The following is a 20,918-nucleotide window of genomic DNA, read 5'->3' on the forward strand; positions in this document are numbered from 1 at the left end:
TGAAATCTTCCCCTACATCTCTGCTTTTCAAATCCACAATCGATTTCAAAATCGCATCAACCAATCAGAAACTAGAGCTGTTTTAGAAAGGCACTGTTGGTGGGTTACTATCTGCTGTAAATCTTGTCAAAAATTAGCAGATTCACTACATTCCAAACAACTGCCGATTTGACCACTAACGCAACAAGTTTGAGAAAAATGGTATCATTTATTGAAATCTTCCCCTACTACTCTGCTTTTCAAATCCACAATCGATTTCAAAATCGCATCATCCAATCAGAAACTAGAGCTGTTTTAGAAAGGCACTGTTGGTGGGTTACTATCTGCTGTAAATCTTGTCAGAAAATAGCAGATTCACTACATTCCAAACAACTGCCGATTTGACCACTAACGCAACAAGTTTGAGAAAAATGGTATCATATAATGAAATCTTCCCCTACTACTCTGCTTTTCAAATCCACAATCGATTTCAAAATCGCATCTACCAATCAGAAACTAGAGCTGTTTTAGAAAGGCACTGTTGGTGGGTTACTATCTGCTGTAAATCTTGTCAAAAATTAGCAGATTCACTACATTCCAAACAACTGCCGATTTGACCACTAACGCAACAAGTTTGAGAAAAATGGTATCATATTATGAAATCTTCCCCTACTTCTCTGCTTTTCAAATCCACAATCGATTTCAAAATCGCACCAACCAATCAGAAACTAGAGCTGTTTTAGAAAGGCACTGTTGGTGGGATACTATCTGCTGTAAATCTTGTCAAAAATTAGCACATTAACTACATTCCAAACAACTGCCGATTTGACCACTAACGCAACAAGTTTGAGAAAAATGGTATCATATAGTGAAATCTTCCCCTACTACTCTGCTTTTCAAATCCACAATCGATTTCAATATTGCATCGTCCAATCAGAAACTAGAGCTGTTTTAGAAAGGCACTGTTGATGGGTTACTATCTGCTGTAAATCTTGTCAAAAATTAGCAGATTCACTACATTCCAAACAACTGCCGATTTGACCACTAACGCAACAAGTTTGAGAAAAATGGTATCATTTAATGAAATCTTCCCCTACTACTCTGCTTTTCAAATCCACAATCGATTTCAAAATCGCATCATCCAATCAGAAACTAGAGCTGTTTTAGAAAGGCACTGTTGGTGGGTTACTATCTGCTGTAAATCTTGTCAGAAAATTAGCAGATTCACTACATTCCAAACAACTGCCGATTTGACCACTAACGCAACAAGTTTGAGAAAAATGGTATCATATAATGAAATCTTCCCCTACTACTCTGCTTTTCAAATCCACAATCGATTTCAAAATCGCATCTACCAATCAGAAACTAGAGCTGTTTTAGAAAGACACTGTTGGTGGGTTACTATCTGCTGTAAATCTTGTCAAAAATTAGCAGATTCACTACATTCCAAACAACTGCCGATTTGATCACTAACGCAACAAGTTTGAGAAAAATAGTATCATATAGTGAAATCTTCCCCTACTACTCTGCTTTTCAAATCCACAATCGATTTCAAAATCGCATCATCCTATCAGAAACTAGAGCTGTTTTAGAAAGGCACTGTTGGTGGGTTACTATCTGCTGTAAATCTTGTCAAAAATTTGCAGATTCACTACATTCCAAACAACTGCCGATTTCACCACTAATGCAACAAGTTTGAGAAAAATGGTATCATATAATGAAATCTTCCCCTACTACTCTGCTTTTCAAATCCACAATCGATTTCAAAATCGCATCAACCAATCAGAAACTAGAGCTGTTTTAGAAAGGCACTGTTGGTGGGTTACTATCTGCTGTAAATCTTGTCAAAAATTAGCAGATTCACTACATTCCAAACAACTGCCAATTTGACCACTAACGCAACAAGTTTGAGAAAAATGGTATCACATAATGAAATCTTCCCCTACTACTCTGCTTTTCAAATCCACAATCGATTTCAAAATCGCATCAACCAATCAGAAACTAGAGCTGTTTTAGAAAGGCACTGTTGGTGGGTTACTATCTGCTGTAAATCTTGTCAAAAATTAGCAGATTCACTACATTCCAAACAACTGCCGATTTGACCACTAACGCAACAAGTTTGAGAAAAATGTTATCATATAATGAAATCTTCCCCTACTACTCTGCTTTTCAAATCCACAATCGATTTCAAAATCGCATCAACCAATCAGAAACTAGAGCTGTTTTAGAAAGGCACTGTTGGTGGGTTACTATCTGCTGTAAATCTTGTCAAAAATTAGCAGATTCACTACATTCCAAACAACTGCCGATTTGACCACTAACGCAACAAGTTTGAGAAAAATGGTATCATATAATGAAATCTTCCCCTACTACTCTGCTTTTCAAATCCACAATCGATTTCAAAATCGCATCTACCAATCAGAAACTAGAGCTGTTTTAGAAAGGCACTGTTGGTGGGTTACTATCTGCTGTAAATCTTGTCAGAAAATTAGCAGATTCACTACATTCCAAACAACTGCCGATTTGACCACTAACGCAACAAGTTTGAGAAAAATGGTATCATATAATGAAATCTTCCCCTACTACTCTGCTTTTCAAATCCACAATCGATTTCAAAATCGCATCTACCAATCAGAAACTAGAGCTGTTTTAGAAAGGCACTGTTGGTGGGTTACTATCTGCTGTAAATCTTGTCAAAAATTAGCAGATTCACTACATTCCAAACAACTGCCGATTTGACCACTAACGCAACAAGTTTGAGAAAAATGGTATCATATAATGAAATCTTCCCCTACTACTCTGCTTTTCAAATCCACAATCGATTTCAAAATCGCATCTACCAATCAGAAACTAGAGCTGTTTTAGAAAGGCACTGTTGGTGGGTTACTATCTGCTGTAAATCTTGTCAGAAAATTAGCAGATTCACTACATTCCAAACAACTGCCGATTTGACCACTAACGCAACAAGTTTGAGAAAAATGGTATCATATAATGAAATCTTCCCCTACTACTCTGCTTTTCAAATCCACAATCGATTTCAAAATCGCATCTACCAATCAGAAACTAGAGCTGTTTTAGAAAGGCACTGTTGGTGGGTTACTATCTGCTGTAAATCTTGTCAAAAATTAGCAGATTCACTACATTCCAAACAACTGCCGATTTGACCACTAACGCAACAAGTTTGAGAAAAATGGTATCATATAATGAAATCTTCCCCTACTACTCTGCTTTTCAAATCCACAATCGATTTCAAAATCGCATCTACCAATCAGAAACTAGAGCTGTTTTAGAAAGGCACTGTTGGTGGGTTACTATCTGCTGTAAATCTTGTCAAAAATTAGCAGATTCACTACATTCCAAACAACTGCCGATTTCACCACTAATGCAACAAGTTTGAGAAAAACGGTATCATATAATGAAATCTTCCCCTACTACTCTGCTTTTCAAATCCACAATCGATTTCAAAATCGCATCAACCAATCAGAAACTAGAGCTGTTTTAGAAAGGCACTGTTGGTGGGTTACTATCTGCTGTAAATCTTGTCAAAAATTAGCAGATTCACTACATTCCAAACAACTGCCAATTTGACCACTAACGCAACAAGTTTGAGAAAAATGGTATCACATAATGAAATCTTCCCCTACTACTCTGCTTTTCAAATCCACAATCGATTTCAAAATCGCATCATCCAATCAGAAACTAGAGCTGTTTTAGAAAGGCACTGTTGGTGGGTTACTATCTGCTGTAAATCTTGTCAAAAATTAGCAGATTCACTACATTCCAAACAACTGCCGATTTGACCACTAACGCAACAAGTTTGAGAAAAACGGTATCATATAATGAAATCTTCCCCTACTACTCTGCTTTTCAAATCCACATTCGATTTCAAAATCGCATCAACCAATCAGAAACTAGATCTGTTTTAGAAAGTCACTGTTGGTGGGTTACTATCTGCTGTAAATCTTGTCAAAAATGAGCAGATTCACTACATTCCAAACAACTGCCGATTTGACCACTAACGCAACAAGTTTGAGAAAAATGGTATCATATAATGACATCTTCCCCTACTACTCTGCTTTTCAAATCCACAATCGATTTCAAAATCGCATCTACCAATCAGAAACTAGAGCTGTTTTAGAAAGGCACTGTTGGTGGGTTACTATCTGCTGTAAATCTTGTCAAAAATTAGCAGATTCACTACATTCCAAACAACTGCCGATTTGACCACTAACGCAACAAGTTTGAGAAAAATGGTATCATATAATGAAATCTTCCCCTACTACTCTGCTTTTCAAATCCACAATCGATTTCAAAATCGCATCAACCAATCAGAAACTAGAGCTGTTTTAGAAAGGCACTGTTGGTGGGTTACTATCTGCTGTAAATCTTGTCAAAAATTAGCAGATTCACTACATTCCAAACAACTGCCGATTTGACCACTAACGCAACAAGTTTGAGAAAAATGGTATCATATAATGAAATCTTCCCCTACTACTCTGCTTTTCAAATCCACAATCGATTTCAAAATCGCATCAACCAATCAGAAACTAGAGCTGTTTTAGAAAGGCACTGTTGGTGGGTTACTATCTGCTGTAAATCTTGTCAAAAATTAGCAGATTCACTACATTCCAAACAACTGCCGATTTGACCACTAACGCAACAAGTTTGAGAAAAATGGTATCATATAATGAAATCTTCCCCTACTACTCTGCTTTTCAAATCCACAATCGATTTCAAAATCGCATCAACCAATCAGAAACTAGAGCTGTTTTAGAAAGGCACTGTTGGTGGGTTACTATCTGCTGTAAATCTTGTCAAAAATTAGCAGATTCACTACATTCCAAACAACTGCCGATTTGACCACTAACGCAACAAGTTTGAGAAAAACGGTATCATATAATGAAATCTTCCCCTACTACTCTGCTTTTCAAATCCACATTCGATTTCAAAATCGCATCAACCAATCAGAAACTAGATCTGTTTTAGAAAGTCACTGTTGGTGGGTTACTATCTGCTGTAAATCTTGTCAAAAATGAGCAGATTCACTACATTCCAAACAACTGCCGATTTGACCACTAACGCAACAAGTTTGAGAAAAATGGTATCATATAATGAAATCTTCCCCTACTACTCTGCTTTTCAAATCCACAATCGATTTCAAAATCGCATCTACCAATCAGAAACTAGAGCTGTTTTAGAAAGACACTGTTGGTGGGTTACTATCTGCTGTAAATCTTGTCAAAAATTAGCAGATTCACTACATTCCAAACAACTGCCGATTTGACCACTAACGCAACAAGTTTGAGAAAAATGGTATCATATAATGAAATCTTCCCCTACTACTCTGCTTTTCAAATCCACAATCGATTTCAAAATTGCATCATCCAATCAGAAACTAGATCTGTTTTAGAAAGGCACTGTTGGTGGGTTACTATCTGCTGTAAATCTTGTCAAAAATGAGCAGATTCACTACATTCCAAACAACTGCCGATTTGACCACTAACGCAACAAGTTTGAGAAAAATGGTATCATATAATGAAATCTTCCCCTACTACTCTGCTTTTCAAATCCACAATCGATTTCAAAATCGCATCTACCAATCAGAAACTAGAGCTGTTTTAGAAAGGCACTGTTGGTGGGTTACTATCTGCTGTAAATCTTGTCAAAAATTAGCAGATTCACTACATTCCAAACAACTGCCGATTTGATCACTAACGCAACAAGTTTGAGAAAAATAGTATCATATAGTGAAATCTTCCCCTACTACTCTGCTTTTCAAATCCACAATCGATTTCAAAATCGCATCATCCTATCAGAAACTAGAGCTGTTTTAGAAAGGCACTGTTGGTGGGTTACTATCTGCTGTAAATCTTGTCAAAAATTAGCAGATTCACTACATTCCAAACAACTGCCGATTTCACCACTAATGCAACAAGTTTGAGAAAAACGGTATCATATAATGAAATCTTCCCCTACTACTCTGCTTTTCAAATCCACAATCGATTTCAAAATCGCATCAACCAATCAGAAACTAGAGCTGTTTTAGAAAGGCACTGTTGGTGGGTTACTATCTGCTGTAAATCTTGTCAAAAATTAGCAGATTCACTACATTCCAAACAACTGCCGATTTGACCACTAACGCAACAAGTTTGAGAAAAATGGTATCATATAATGAAATCTTCCCCTACTACTCTGCTTTTCAAATCCACAATCGATTTCAAAATCGCATCAACCAATCAGAAACTAGAGCTGTTTTAGAAAGGCACTGTTGGTGGGTTACTATCTGCTGTAAATCTTGTCAAAAATTAGCAGATTCACTACATTCCAAACAACTGCCGATTTGACCACTAACGCAACAAGTTTGAGAAAAATGGTATCATATAATGAAATCTTCCCCTACTACTCTGCTTTTCAAATCCACAATCGATTTCAAAATCGCATCAACCAATCAGAAACTAGAGCTGTTTTAGAAAGGCACTGTTGGTGGGTTACTATCTGCTGTAAATCTTGTCAAAAATTAGCAGATTCACTACATTCCAAACAACTGCCGATTTGACCACTAACGCAACAAGTTTGAGAAAAATGGTATCATATAATGAAATCTTCCCCTACTACTCTGCTTTTCAAATCCACAATCGATTTCAAAATCGCATCTACCAATCAGAAACTAGAGCTGTTTTAGAAAGGCACTGTTGGTGGGTTACTATCTGCTGTAAATCTTGTCAAAAATTAGCAGATTCACTACATTCCAAACAACTGCCGATTTGACCACTAACGCAACAAGTTTGAGAAAAATGGTATCATATAATGAAATCTTCCCCTACTACTCTGCTTTTCAAATCCACAATCGATTTCAAAATTGCATCATCCAATCAGAAACTAGAGCTGATTTAGAAAGGCACTGTTGGTGGGTTACTATCGGCTGTAAATCTTGTCAAAAATTAGCAGATTCACTACATTCCAAACAACTGCCGATTTGACCACTAACGCAACAAGTTTGAGAAAAATGGTATCATTTTTTGAAATCTTCCCCTACTACTCTGCTTTTCAAATCCACAATCGATTTCAAAATCGCATCATCCAATCAGAAACTAGAGCTGTTTTAGAAAGGCACTGTTGGTGGGTTACTATCTGCTGTAAATCTTGTCAGAAAATAGCAGATTCACTACATTCCAAACAACTGCCGATTTGACCACTAACGCAACAAGTTTGAGAAAAATGGTATCATATAATGAAATCTTCCCCTACTACTCTGCTTTTCAAATCCACAATCGATTTCAAAATCGCATCTACCAATCAGAAACTAGAGCTGTTTTAGAAAGGCACTGTTGGTGGGTTACTATCTGCTGTAAATCTTGTCAAAAATTAGCAGATTCACTACATTCCAAACAACTGCCGATTTGACCACTAACGCAACAAGTTTGAGAAAAATGGTATCATATAATGAAATCTTCCCCTACTTCTCTGCTTTTCAAATCCACAATCGATTTCAAAATCGCACCAACCAATCAAAAACTAGAGCTGTTTTAGAAAGGCACTGTTGGTGGGATACTATCTGCTGTAAATCTTGTCAAAAATTAGCAGATTAACTACATTCCAAACAACTGCCGATTTGACCACTAACGCAACAAGTTTGAGAAAAATGGTATCATATAATGAAATCTTCCCCTACTACTCTGCTTTTCAAATCCACATTCGATTTCAAAATCGCATCAACCAATCAGAAACTAGATCTGTTTTAGAAAGTCACTGTTGGTGGGTTACTATCTGCTGTAAATCTTGTCAAAAATGAGCAGATTCACTACATTCCAAACAACTGCCGATTTGACCACTAACGCAACAAGTTTGAGAAAAATGGTATCATATAATGAAATCTTCCCCTACTACTCTGCTTTTCAAATCCACAATCGATTTCAAAATCGCATCTACCAATCAGAAACTAGAGCTGTTTTAGAAAGACACTGTTGGTGGGTTACTATCTGCTGTAAATCTTGTCAAAAATTAGCAGATTCACTACATTCCAAACAACTGCCGATTTGACCACTAACGCAACAAGTTTGAGAAAAATGGTATCATATAATGAAATCTTCCCCTACTACTCTGCTTTTCAAATCCACAATCGATTTCAAAATTGCATCATCCAATCAGAAACTAGATCTGTTTTAGAAAGGCACTGTTGGTGGGTTACTATCTGCTGTAAATCTTGTCAAAAATGAGCAGATTCACTACATTCCAAACAACTGCCGATTTGACCACTAACGCAACAAGTTTGAGAAAAATGGTATCATATAATTAAATCTTCCCCTACTACTCTGCTTTTCAAATCCACAATCGATTTCAAAATCGCATCTACCAATCAGAAACTAGAGCTGTTTTAGAAAGGCACTGTTGGTGGGTTACTATCTGCTGTAAATCTTGTCAAAAATTAGCAGATTCACTACATTCCAAACAACTGCCGATTTGATCACTAACGCAACAAGTTTGAGAAAAATAGTATCATATAGTGAAATCTTCCCCTACTACTCTGCTTTTCAAATCCACAATCGATTTCAAAATCGCATCATCCTATCAGAAACTAGAGCTGTTTTAGAAAGGCACTGTTGGTGGGTTACTATCTGCTGTAAATCTTGTCAAAAATTAGCAGATTCACTACATTCCAAACAACTGCCGATTTGACCACTAACGCAACAAGTTTGAGAAAAATGGTATCATATAATGAAATCTTCCCCTACTACTCTGCTTTTCAAATCCACAATCGATTTCAAAATCGCATCAACCAATCAGAAACTAGAGCTGTTTTAGAAAGGCACTGTTGGTGGGTTACTATCTGCTGTAAATCTTGTCAAAAATTAGCAGATTCACTACATTCCAAACAACTGCCGATTTGACCACTAACGCAACAAGTTTGAGAAAAATGGTATCATATAATGAAATCTTCCCCTACTACTCTGCTTTTCAAATCCACAATCGATTTCAAAATCGCATCTACCAATCAGAAACTAGAGCTGTTTTAGAAAGGCACTGTTGGTGGGTTACTATCTGCTGTAAATCTTGTCAAAAATTAGCAGATTCACTACATTCCAAACAACTGCCGATTTGACCACTAACGCAACAAGTTTGAGAAAAATGGTATCATATAATGAAATCTTCCCCTACTACTCTGCTTTTCAAATCCACAATCGATTTCAAAATTGCATCATCCAATCAGAAACTAGAGCTGATTTAGAAAGGCACTGTTGGTGGGTTACTATCGGCTGTAAATCTTGTCAAAAATTAGCAGATTCACTACATTCCAAACAACTGCCGATTTGACCACTAACGCAACAAGTTTGAGAAAAATGGTATCATTTTTTGAAATCTTCCCCTACTACTCTGCTTTTCAAATCCACAATCGATTTCAAAATCGCATCATCCAATCAGAAACTAGAGCTGTTTTAGAAAGGCACTGTTGGTGGGTTACTATCTGCTGTAAATCTTGTCAGAAAATAGCAGATTCACTACATTCCAAACAACTGCCGATTTGACCACTAACGCAACAAGTTTGAGAAAAATGGTATCATATAATGAAATCTTCCCCTACTACTCTGCTTTTCAAATCCACAATCGATTTCAAAATCGCATCTACCAATCAGAAACTAGAGCTGTTTTAGAAAGGCACTGTTGGTGGGTTACTATCTGCTGTAAATCTTGTCAAAAATTAGCAGATTCACTACATTCCAAACAACTGCCGATTTGACCACTAACGCAACAAGTTTGAGAAAAATGGTATCATATAATGAAATCTTCCCCTACTTCTCTGCTTTTCAAATCCACAATCGATTTCAAAATCGCACCAACCAATCAAAAACTAGAGCTGTTTTAGAAAGGCACTGTTGGTGGGATACTATCTGCTGTAAATCTTGTCAAAAATTAGCAGATTAACTACATTCCAAACAACTGCCGATTTGACCACTAACGCAACAAGTTTGAGAAAAATGGTATCATATAATGAAATCTTCCCCTACTACTCTGCTTTTCAAATCCACATTCGATTTCAAAATCGCATCAACCAATCAGAAACTAGATCTGTTTTAGAAAGTCACTGTTGGTGGGTTACTATCTGCTGTAAATCTTGTCAAAAATGAGCAGATTCACTACATTCCAAACAACTGCCGATTTGACCACTAACGCAACAAGTTTGAGAAAAATGGTATCATATAATGAAATCTTCCCCTACTACTCTGCTTTTCAAATCCACAATCGATTTCAAAATCGCATCTACCAATCAGAAACTAGAGCTGTTTTAGAAAGACACTGTTGGTGGGTTACTATCTGCTGTAAATCTTGTCAAAAATTAGCAGATTCACTACATTCCAAACAACTGCCGATTTGACCACTAACGCAACAAGTTTGAGAAAAATGGTATCATATAATGAAATCTTCCCCTACTACTCTGCTTTTCAAATCCACAATCGATTTCAAAATTGCATCATCCAATCAGAAACTAGATCTGTTTTAGAAAGGCACTGTTGGTGGGTTACTATCTGCTGTAAATCTTGTCAAAAATGAGCAGATTCACTACATTCCAAACAACTGCCGATTTGACCACTAACGCAACAAGTTTGAGAAAAATGGTATCATATAATTAAATCTTCCCCTACTACTCTGCTTTTCAAATCCACAATCGATTTCAAAATCGCATCTACCAATCAGAAACTAGAGCTGTTTTAGAAAGGCACTGTTGGTGGGTTACTATCTGCTGTAAATCTTGTCAAAAATTAGCAGATTCACTACATTCCAAACAACTGCCGATTTGATCACTAACGCAACAAGTTTGAGAAAAATAGTATCATATAGTGAAATCTTCCCCTACTACTCTGCTTTTCAAATCCACAATCGATTTCAAAATCGCATCATCCTATCAGAAACTAGAGCTGTTTTAGAAAGGCACTGTTGGTGGGTTACTATCTGCTGTAAATCTTGTCAAAAATTAGCAGATTCACTACATTCCAAACAACTGCCGATTTCACCACTAATGCAACAAGTTTGAGAAAAACGGTATCATATAATGAAATCTTCCCCTACTACTCTGCTTTTCAAATCCACAATCGATTTCAAAATCGCATCAACCAATCAGAAACTAGAGCTGTTTTAGAAAGGCACTGTTGGTGGGTTACTATCTGCTGTAAATCTTGTCAAAAATTAGCAGATTCACTACATTCCAAACAACTGCCGATTTGACCACTAACGCAACAAGTTTGAGAAAAATGGTATCATATAATGAAATCTTCCCCTACTACTCTGCTTTTCAAATCCACAATCGATTTCAAAATCGCATCAACCAATCAGAAACTAGAGCTGTTTTAGAAAGGCACTGTTGGTGGGTTACTATCTGCTGTAAATCTTGTCAAAAATTAGCAGATTCACTACATTCCAAACAACTGCCGATTTGACCACTAACGCAACAAGTTTGAGAAAAATGGTATCATATAATGAAATCTTCCCCTACTACTCTGCTTTTCAAATCCACAATCGATTTCAAAATCGCATCAACCAATCAGAAACTAGAGCTGTTTTAGAAAGGCACTGTTGGTGGGTTACTATCTGCTGTAAATCTTGTCAAAAATTAGCAGATTCACTACATTCCAAACAACTGCCGATTTGACCACTAACGCAACAAGTTTGAGAAAAACGGTATCATATAATGAAATCTTCCCCTACTACTCTGCTTTTCAAATCCACATTCGATTTCAAAATCGCATCAACCAATCAGAAACTAGATCTGTTTTAGAAAGTCACTGTTGGTGGGTTACTATCTGCTGTAAATCTTGTCAAAAATGAGCAGATTCACTACATTCCAAACAACTGCCGATTTGACCACTAACGCAACAAGTTTGAGAAAAATGGTATCATATAATGAAATCTTCCCCTACTACTCTGCTTTTCAAATCCACAATCGATTTCAAAATCGCATCTACCAATCAGAAACTAGAGCTGTTTTAGAAAGGCACTGTTGGTGGGTTACTATCTGCTGTAAATCTTGTCAAAAATTAGCAGATTCACTACATTCCAAACAACTGCCGATTTGACCACTAACGCAACAAGTTTGAGAAAAATGGTATCATATAATGAAATCTTCCCCTACTACTCTGCTTTTCAAATCCACAATCGATTTCAAAATTGCATCATCCAATCAGAAACTAGAGCTGATTTAGAAAGGCACTGTTGGTGGGTTACTATCTGCTGTAAATCTTGTCAAAAATTAGCAGATTCACTACATTCCAAACAACTGCCGATTTGACCACTAACGCAACAAGTTTGAGAAAAATGGTATCATTTTTTGAAATCTTCCCCTACTACTCTGCTTTTCAAATCCACAATCGATTTCAAAATCGCATCATCCAATCAGAAACTAGAGCTGTTTTAGAAAGGCACTGTTGGTGGGTTACTATCTGCTGTAAATCTTGTCAGAAAATAGCAGATTCACTACATTCCAAACAACTGCCGATTTGACCACTAACGCAACAAGTTTGAGAAAAATGGTATCATATAATGAAATCTTCCCCTACTACTCTGCTTTTCAAATCCACAATCGATTTCAAAATCGCATCTACCAATCAGAAACTAGAGCTGTTTTAGAAAGGCACTGTTGGTGGGTTACTATCTGCTGTAAATCTTGTCAAAAATTAGCAGATTCACTACATTCCAAACAACTGCCGATTTGACCACTAACGCAACAAGTTTGAGAAAAATGGTATCATATAATGAAATCTTCCCCTACTTCTCTGCTTTTCAAATCCACAATCGATTTCAAAATCGCACCAACCAATCAAAAACTAGAGCTGTTTTAGAAAGGCACTGTTGGTGGGATACTATCTGCTGTAAATCTTGTCAAAAATTAGCAGATTAACTACATTCCAAACAACTGCCGATTTGACCACTAACGCAACAAGTTTGAGAAAAATGGTATCATATAATGAAATCTTCCCCTACTACTCTGCTTTTCAAATCCACAATCGATTTCAAAATCGCATCAACCAATCAGAAACTAGAGCTGTTTTAGAAAGGCACTGTTGGTGGGTTACTATCTGCTGTAAATCTTGTCAAAAATTAGCAGATTCACTACATTCCAAACAACTGCCGATTTGACCACTAACGCAACAAGTTTGAGAAAAATGGTATCATATAATGAAATCTTCCCCTACTACTCTGCTTTTCAAATCCACAATCGATTTCAAAATCGCATCAACCAATCAGAAACTAGAGCTGTTTTAGAAAGGCACTGTTGGTGGGTTACTATCTGCTGTAAATCTTGTCAAAAATTAGCAGATTCACTACATTCCAAACAACTGCCGATTTGACCACTAACGCAACAAGTTTGAGAAAAACGGTATCATATAATGAAATCTTCCCCTACTACTCTGCTTTTCAAATCCACATTCGATTTCAAAATCGCATCAACCAATCAGAAACTAGATCTGTTTTAGAAAGTCACTGTTGGTGGGTTACTATCTGCTGTAAATCTTGTCAAAAATGAGCAGATTCACTACATTCCAAACAACTGCCGATTTGACCACTAACGCAACAAGTTTGAGAAAAATGGTATCATATAATGAAATCTTCCCCTACTACTCTGCTTTTCAAATCCACAATCGATTTCAAAATCGCATCTACCAATCAGAAACTAGATCTGTTTTAGAAAGGCACTGTTGGTGGGTTACTATCTGCTGTAAATCTTGTCAAAAATTAGCAGATTCACTACATTCCAAACAACTGCCGATTTGACCACTAACGCAACAAGTTTGAGAAAAATGGTATCATATAATGAAATCTTCCCCTACTACTCTGCTTTTCAAATCCACAATCGATTTCAAAATCGCATCTACCAATCAGAAACTAGAGCTGTTTTAGAAAGGCACTGTTGGTGGGTTACTATCTGCTGTAAATCTTGTCAAAAATTAGCAGATTCACTACATTCCAAACAACTGCCGATTTGATCACTAACGCAACAAGTTTGAGAAAAATAGTATCATATAGTGAAATCTTCCCCTACTACTCTGCTTTTCAAATCCACAATCGATTTCAAAATCGCATCATCCTATCAGAAACTAGAGCTGTTTTAGAAAGGCACTGTTGGTGGGTTACTATCTGCTGTAAATCTTGTCAAAAATTAGCAGATTCACTACATTCCAAACAACTGCCGATTTCACCACTAATGCAACAAGTTTGAGAAAAACGGTATCATATAATGAAATCTTCCCCTACTACTCTGCTTTTCAAATCCACAATCGATTTCAAAATCGCATCAACCAATCAGAAACTAGAGCTGTTTTAGAAAGGCACTGTTGGTGGGTTACTATCTGCTGTAAATCTTGTCAAAAATTAGCAGATTCACTACATTCCAAACAACTGCCGATTTGACCACTAACGCAACAAGTTTGAGAAAAATGGTATCATATAATGAAATCTTCCCCTACTACTCTGCTTTTCAAATCCACAATCGATTTCAAAATCGCATCAACCAATCAGAAACTAGAGCTGTTTTAGAAAGGCACTGTTGGTGGGTTACTATCTGCTGTAAATCTTGTCAAAAATTAGCAGATTCACTACATTCCAAACAACTGCCGATTTGACCACTAACGCAACAAGTTTGAGAAAAACGGTATCATATAATGAAATCTTCCCCTACTACTCTGCTTTTCAAATCCACATTCGATTTCAAAATCGCATCAACCAATCAGAAACTAGATCTGTTTTAGAAAGTCACTGTTGGTGGGTTACTATCTGCTGTAAATCTTGTCAAAAATGAGCAGATTCACTACATTCCAAACAACTGCCGATTTGACCACTAACGCAACAAGTTTGAGAAAAATGGTATCATATAATGAAATCTTCCCCTACTACTCTGCTTTTCAAATCCACAATCGATTTCAAAATCGCATCTACCAATCAGAAACTAGAGCTGTTTTAGAAAGGCACTGTTGGTGGGTTACTATCTGCTGTAAATCTTGTCAAAAATTAGCAGATTCACTACATTCCAAACAACTGCCGATTTGACCACTAACGCAACAAGTTTGAGAAAAATGGTATCATATAATGAAATCTTCCCCTACTACTCTGCTTTTCAAATCCACAATCGATTTCAAAATTGCATCATCCAATCAGAAACTAGAGCTGATTTAGAAAGGCACTGTTGGTGGGTTACTATCTGCTGTAAATCTTGTCAAAAATTAGCAGATTCACTACATTCCAAACAACTGCCGATTTGACCACTAACGCAACAAGTTTGAGAAAAATGGTATCATTTATTGAAATCTTCCCCTACTACTCTGCTTTTCAAATCCACAATCGATTTCAAAATCGCATCATCCAATCAGAAACTAGAGCTGTTTTAGAAAGGCACTGTTGGTGGGTTACTATCTGCTGTAAATCTTGTCAGAAAATAGCAGATTCACTACATTCCAAACAACTGCCGATTTGACCACTAACGCAACAAGTTTGAGAAAAATGGTATCATATAATGAAATCTTCCCCTACTACTCTGCTTTTCAAATCCACAATCGATTTCAAAATCGCATCTACCAATCAGAAACTAGAGCTGTTTTAGAAAGGCACTGTTGGTGGGTTACTATCTGCTGTAAATCTTGTCAAAAATTAGCAGATTCACTACATTCCAAACAACTGCCGATTTGACCACTAACGCAACAAGTTTGAGAAAAATGGTATCATATAATGAAATCTTCCCCTACTTCTCTGCTTTTCAAATCCACAATCGATTTCAAAATCGCACCAACCAATCAAAAACTAGAGCTGTTTTAGAAAGGCACTGTTGGTGGGATACTATCTGCTGTAAATCTTGTCAAAAATTAGCAGATTAACTACATTCCAAACAACTGCCGATTTGACCACTAACGCAACAAGTTTGAGAAAAATGGTATCATATAGTGAAATCTTCTCCTACTACTCTGCTTTTCAAATCCACAATCGATTTCAAAATTGCATCATCCAATCAGAAACTAGAGCTGTTTTAGAAAGGCACTGTTGGTGGGTTACTATCTGCTGTAAATCTTGTCAAAAATTAGCAGATTCACTACATTCCAAACAACTGCCGATTTGACCACTAACGCAACAAGTTTGAGAAAAATGGTATCATTTAATGAAATCTTCCCCTACTTCTCTGCTTTTCAAATCCACAATCGATTTCAAAATCGCACCAACCAATCAGAAACTAGAGCTGTTTTAGAAAGGCACTGTTGGTGGGTTACTATCTGCTGTAAATCTTGTCAAAAATTAGCAGATTCACTACATTCCAAACAACTGCCGATTTCACCACTAATGCAACAAGTTTGAGAAAAACGGTATCATATAATGAAATCTTCCCCTACTACTCTGCTTTTCAAATCCACAATCGATTTCAAAATCGCATCAACCAATCAGAAACTAGAGCTGTTTTAGAAAGGCACTGTTGGTGGGTTACTATCTGCTGTAAATCTTGTCAAAAATTAGCAGATTCACTACATTCCAAACAACTGCCAATTTGACCACTAACGCAACAAGTTTGAGAAAAATGGTATCATATAATGAAATCTTCCCCTACTACTCTGCTTTTCAAATCCACAATCGATTTCAAAATCGCATCTACCAATCAGAAACTAGAGCTGTTTTAGAAAGGCACTGTTGGTGGGTTACTATCTGCTGTAAATCTTGTCAAAAATTAGCAGATTCACTACATTCCAAACAACTGCCGATTTGACCACTAACGCAACAAGTTTGAGAAAAATGGTATCATATAATGAAATCTTCCCCTACTACTCTGCTTTTCAAATCCACAATCGATTTCAAAATTGCATCATCCAATCAGAAACTAGAGCTGTTTTAGAAAGGCACTGTTGGTGGGTTACTATCTGCTGTAAATCTTGTCAAAAATTAGCAGATTCACTACATTCCAAACAACTTCCGATTTGACCACTAACGCAACAAGTTTGAGAAAAATGGTATCATTTAATGAAATCTTCCCCTACTACTCTGCTTTTCAAATCCACAATCGATTTCAAAATCGCATCATCCAATCAGAAACTAGAGCTGTTTTAGAAAGGCACTGTTGGTGGGTTACTATCTGCTGTAAATCTTGTCAGAAAATAGCAGATTCACTACATTCCAAACAACTGCCGATTTGACCACTAACGCAACAAGTTTGAGAAAAATGGTATCATATAATGAAATCTTCCCCTACTACTCTGCTTTTCAAATCCACAATCGATTTCAAAATCGCATCTACCAATCAGAAACTAGAGCTGTTTTAGAAAGGCACTGTTGGTGGGTTACTATCTGCTGTAAATCTTGTCAGAAAATAGCAGATTCACTACATTCCAAACAACTGCCGATTTGACCACTAACGCAACAAGTTTGAGAAAAATGGTATCATATAATGAAATCTTCCCCTACTACTCTGCTTTTCAAATCCACAATCGATTTCAAAATCGCATCAACCAATCAGAAACTAGAGCTGTTTTAGAAAGGCACTGTTGGTGGGTTACTATCTGCTGTAAATCTTGTCAAAAATTAGCAGATTCACTACATTCCAAACAGCTGCCGATTTGACCACTAACGCAACAAGTTTGAGAAAAATGGTATCATATAATGAAATCTTCCCCTACTACTCTGCTTTTCAAATCCACAATCGATTTCAAAATCGCATCAACCAATCAGAAACTAGAGCTGTTTTAGAAAGGCACTGTTGGTGGGTTACTATCTGCTGTAAATCTTGTCAAAAATTAGCAGATTCACTACATTCCAAACAACTGCCGATTTGACCCCTAACGCAACAAGTTTGAGAAAAATGGTATCATATAATGAAATCTTCCCCTACTACTCTGCTTTTCAAATCCACAATCGATTTCAAAATCGCATCAACCTATCAGAAACTAGAGCTGTTTTAGAAAGACACTGTTGGTGGGTTACTATCTGCTGTAAATCTTGTCAAAAATTAGCAGATTCACTACATTCCAAACAACTGCCGATTTGACCACTAACGCAACAAGTTTGAGAAAAATGGTATCATATAATGAAATCTTCCCCTACTACTCTGCTTTTCAAATCCACAATCGATTTCAAAATCGCATCATCCAATCAGAAACTAGAGCTGTTTTAGAAAGGCACTGTTGGTGGGTTACTATCTGCTGTAAATCTTGTCAGAAAATAGCAGATTCACTACATTCCAAACAACTGCCGATTTGACCACTAACGCAACAAGTTTGAGAAAAATGGTATCATATAATGAAATCTTCCCCTACTACTCTGCTTTTCAAATCCACAATCGATTTCAAAATCGCATCAACCAATCAGAAACTAGAGCTGTTTTAGAAAGGCACTGTTGGTGGGTTACTATCTGCTGTAAATCTTGTCAGAAAATAGCAGATTCACTACATCCCAAACAACTGCCGATTTGACCACTAACGCAACCAATTTGAGAAAAATGGTATGATTTAATAAAATCTTCCCCTACTACTCTGCTTTTCAAATCCACAATCGATTTCAAAATCGCATCAACCAATCAGAAACTAGAGCTGTTTTAGAAAGGCACTGTTGGTGGGTTACTATCTGCTGTAAATCTTGTCAAAAATTAGCAGATTCACTACATTCCAAACAACTGCCGATTTGACCACTAACGCAACAAGTTTGAGAAAAATGGTATCATATAATGAAATCTTCCCCTACTACTCTGCTTTTCAAATCCACAATCGATTTCAAAATTGCATCATCCAATCAGAAACTAGAGCTGTTTTAGAAAGGCACTGTTGGTGGGTTACTATCTGCTGTAAATCTTGTCAAAAATTAGCAGATTCACTACATTCCAAACAGCTGCCGATTTGACCACTAACGCAACAAGTTTGAGAAAAATGGTATCATATAATGAAATCTTCCCCTACTACTCTGCTTTTCAAATCCACAATCGATTTCAAAATCGCATCAACCAATCAGAAACTAGAGCTGTTTTAGAAAGGCACTGGTGGTGGGTTACTATCTGCTGTAAATCTTGTCAAAAATTAGCAGATTCACTACATTCCAAACAACTGCCGATTTGACCACTAACGCAACAAGTTTGAGAAAAATGGTATCATATAATGAAATCTTCCCCTACTACTCTGCTTTTCAAATCCACATTCGATTTCAAAATCGCATCAACCAATCAGAAACTAGATCTGTTTTAGAAAGGCACTGTTGGTGGGTTACTATCTGCTGTAAATCTTGTCAAAAATGAGCAGATTCACTACATTCCAAACAACTGCCGATTTGACCACTAACGCAACAAGTTTGAGAAAAATGGTATCATATAATGAAATCTTCCCCTACTACTCTGCTTTTCAAATCCACAATCGATTTCAAAATCGCATCATCCAATCAGAAACTAGAGCTGTTTTAGAAAGGTACTGTTGGTGGGTTACTATCTGCTGTAAATCTTGTCAGAAAATAGCAGATTCACTACATTCCAAACAACTGCCGATTTGACCACTAACGCAACAAGTTTGAGAAAAATGGTATCATATAATGAAATCTTCCCCTACTACTCTGCTTTTCAAATCCACAATCGATTTCAAAATCGCATCAACCAATCAGAAACTAGAGCTGTTTTAGGAAGGCACTGTTGGTGGGTTACTATCTGCTGTAAATCTTGTCAAAAATTAGCAGATTCACTACATTCCAAACAACTGCCGATTTGACCACTAACGCAACAAGTTTGAGAAAAATGGTATCATATAATGAAATCTTCCCCTACTACTCTGCTTTTCAAATCCACAATCGATTTCAAAATTGCATCATCCAATCAGAAACTAGAGCTGTTTTAGAAAGGCACTGTTGGTGGGTTACTATCTGCTGTAAATCTTGTCAAAAATTAGCAGATTCACTACATTCCAAACAACTGCCGATTTGACCACTAACGCAACAAGTTTGAGAAAAATGGTATCATATAATGAAATCTTCCCCTACTACTCTGCTTTTCAAATCCACAATCGATTTCAAAATCGCATCAACCAATCAGAAACTAGAGCTGTTTTAGAAAGGCACTGTTGGTGGGTTACTATCTGCTGTAAATCTTGTCAAAAATTAGCAGATTCACTACATTCCAAACAACTGCCGATTTGACCACTAACGCAACAAGTTTGAGAAAAATGGTATCATATAATGAAATCTTCCCCTACTACTCTGCTTTTCAAATCCACAATCGATTTCAAAATCGCATCAACCAATCAGAAACTAGAGCTGTTTTAGAAAGGCACTGTTGGTGGGTTACTATCTGCTGTAAATCTTGTCAAAAATTAGCAGATTCACTACATTCCAAACAACTGCCGATTTGACCACTAACGCAACAAGTTTGAGAAAAATGGTATAATTTAATGAAATCTTCCCCTACTACTCTGCTTTTCAAATCCACAATCGATTTCAAAATCGCATCATCCAATCAGAAACTAGAGCTGTTTTAGAAAGGCACTGTTGGTGGGTTACTATCTGCTGTAAATCTTGTCAAAAATTAGCAGATTCACTACATTCCAAACAACTGCCGATTTGACCACTAACGCAACAAGTTTGAGAAAAATGGTATCATATAATGAAATCTTCCCCTACTACTCTGCTTTTCAAATCCACAATCGATTTCAAAATCGCATCAACCAATCAGAAACTAGAGCTGTTTTAGAAAGGCACTGTTGGTGGGTTACTATCTGCTGTAAATCTTGTCAGAAAATAGCAGATTCACTACATCCCAAACAACTGCCGATTTGACCACTAACGCAACCAATTTGAGAAAAATGGTATGATATAATAAAATCTTCCCCTACTACTCTGCTTTTCAAATCCACAATCGATTTCAAAATCGCATCAACCAATCAGAAACTAGAGCTGTTTTAGAAAGGCACTGTTGGTGGGTTACTATCTGCTGTAAATCTTGTCAAAAATTAGCA

Source organism: Coregonus lavaretus (assembly GCF_964263955.1).
Source record: "Coregonus lavaretus genome assembly, chromosome: 37".
Taxonomy (NCBI): domain Eukaryota; kingdom Metazoa; phylum Chordata; class Actinopteri; order Salmoniformes; family Salmonidae; genus Coregonus; species Coregonus lavaretus.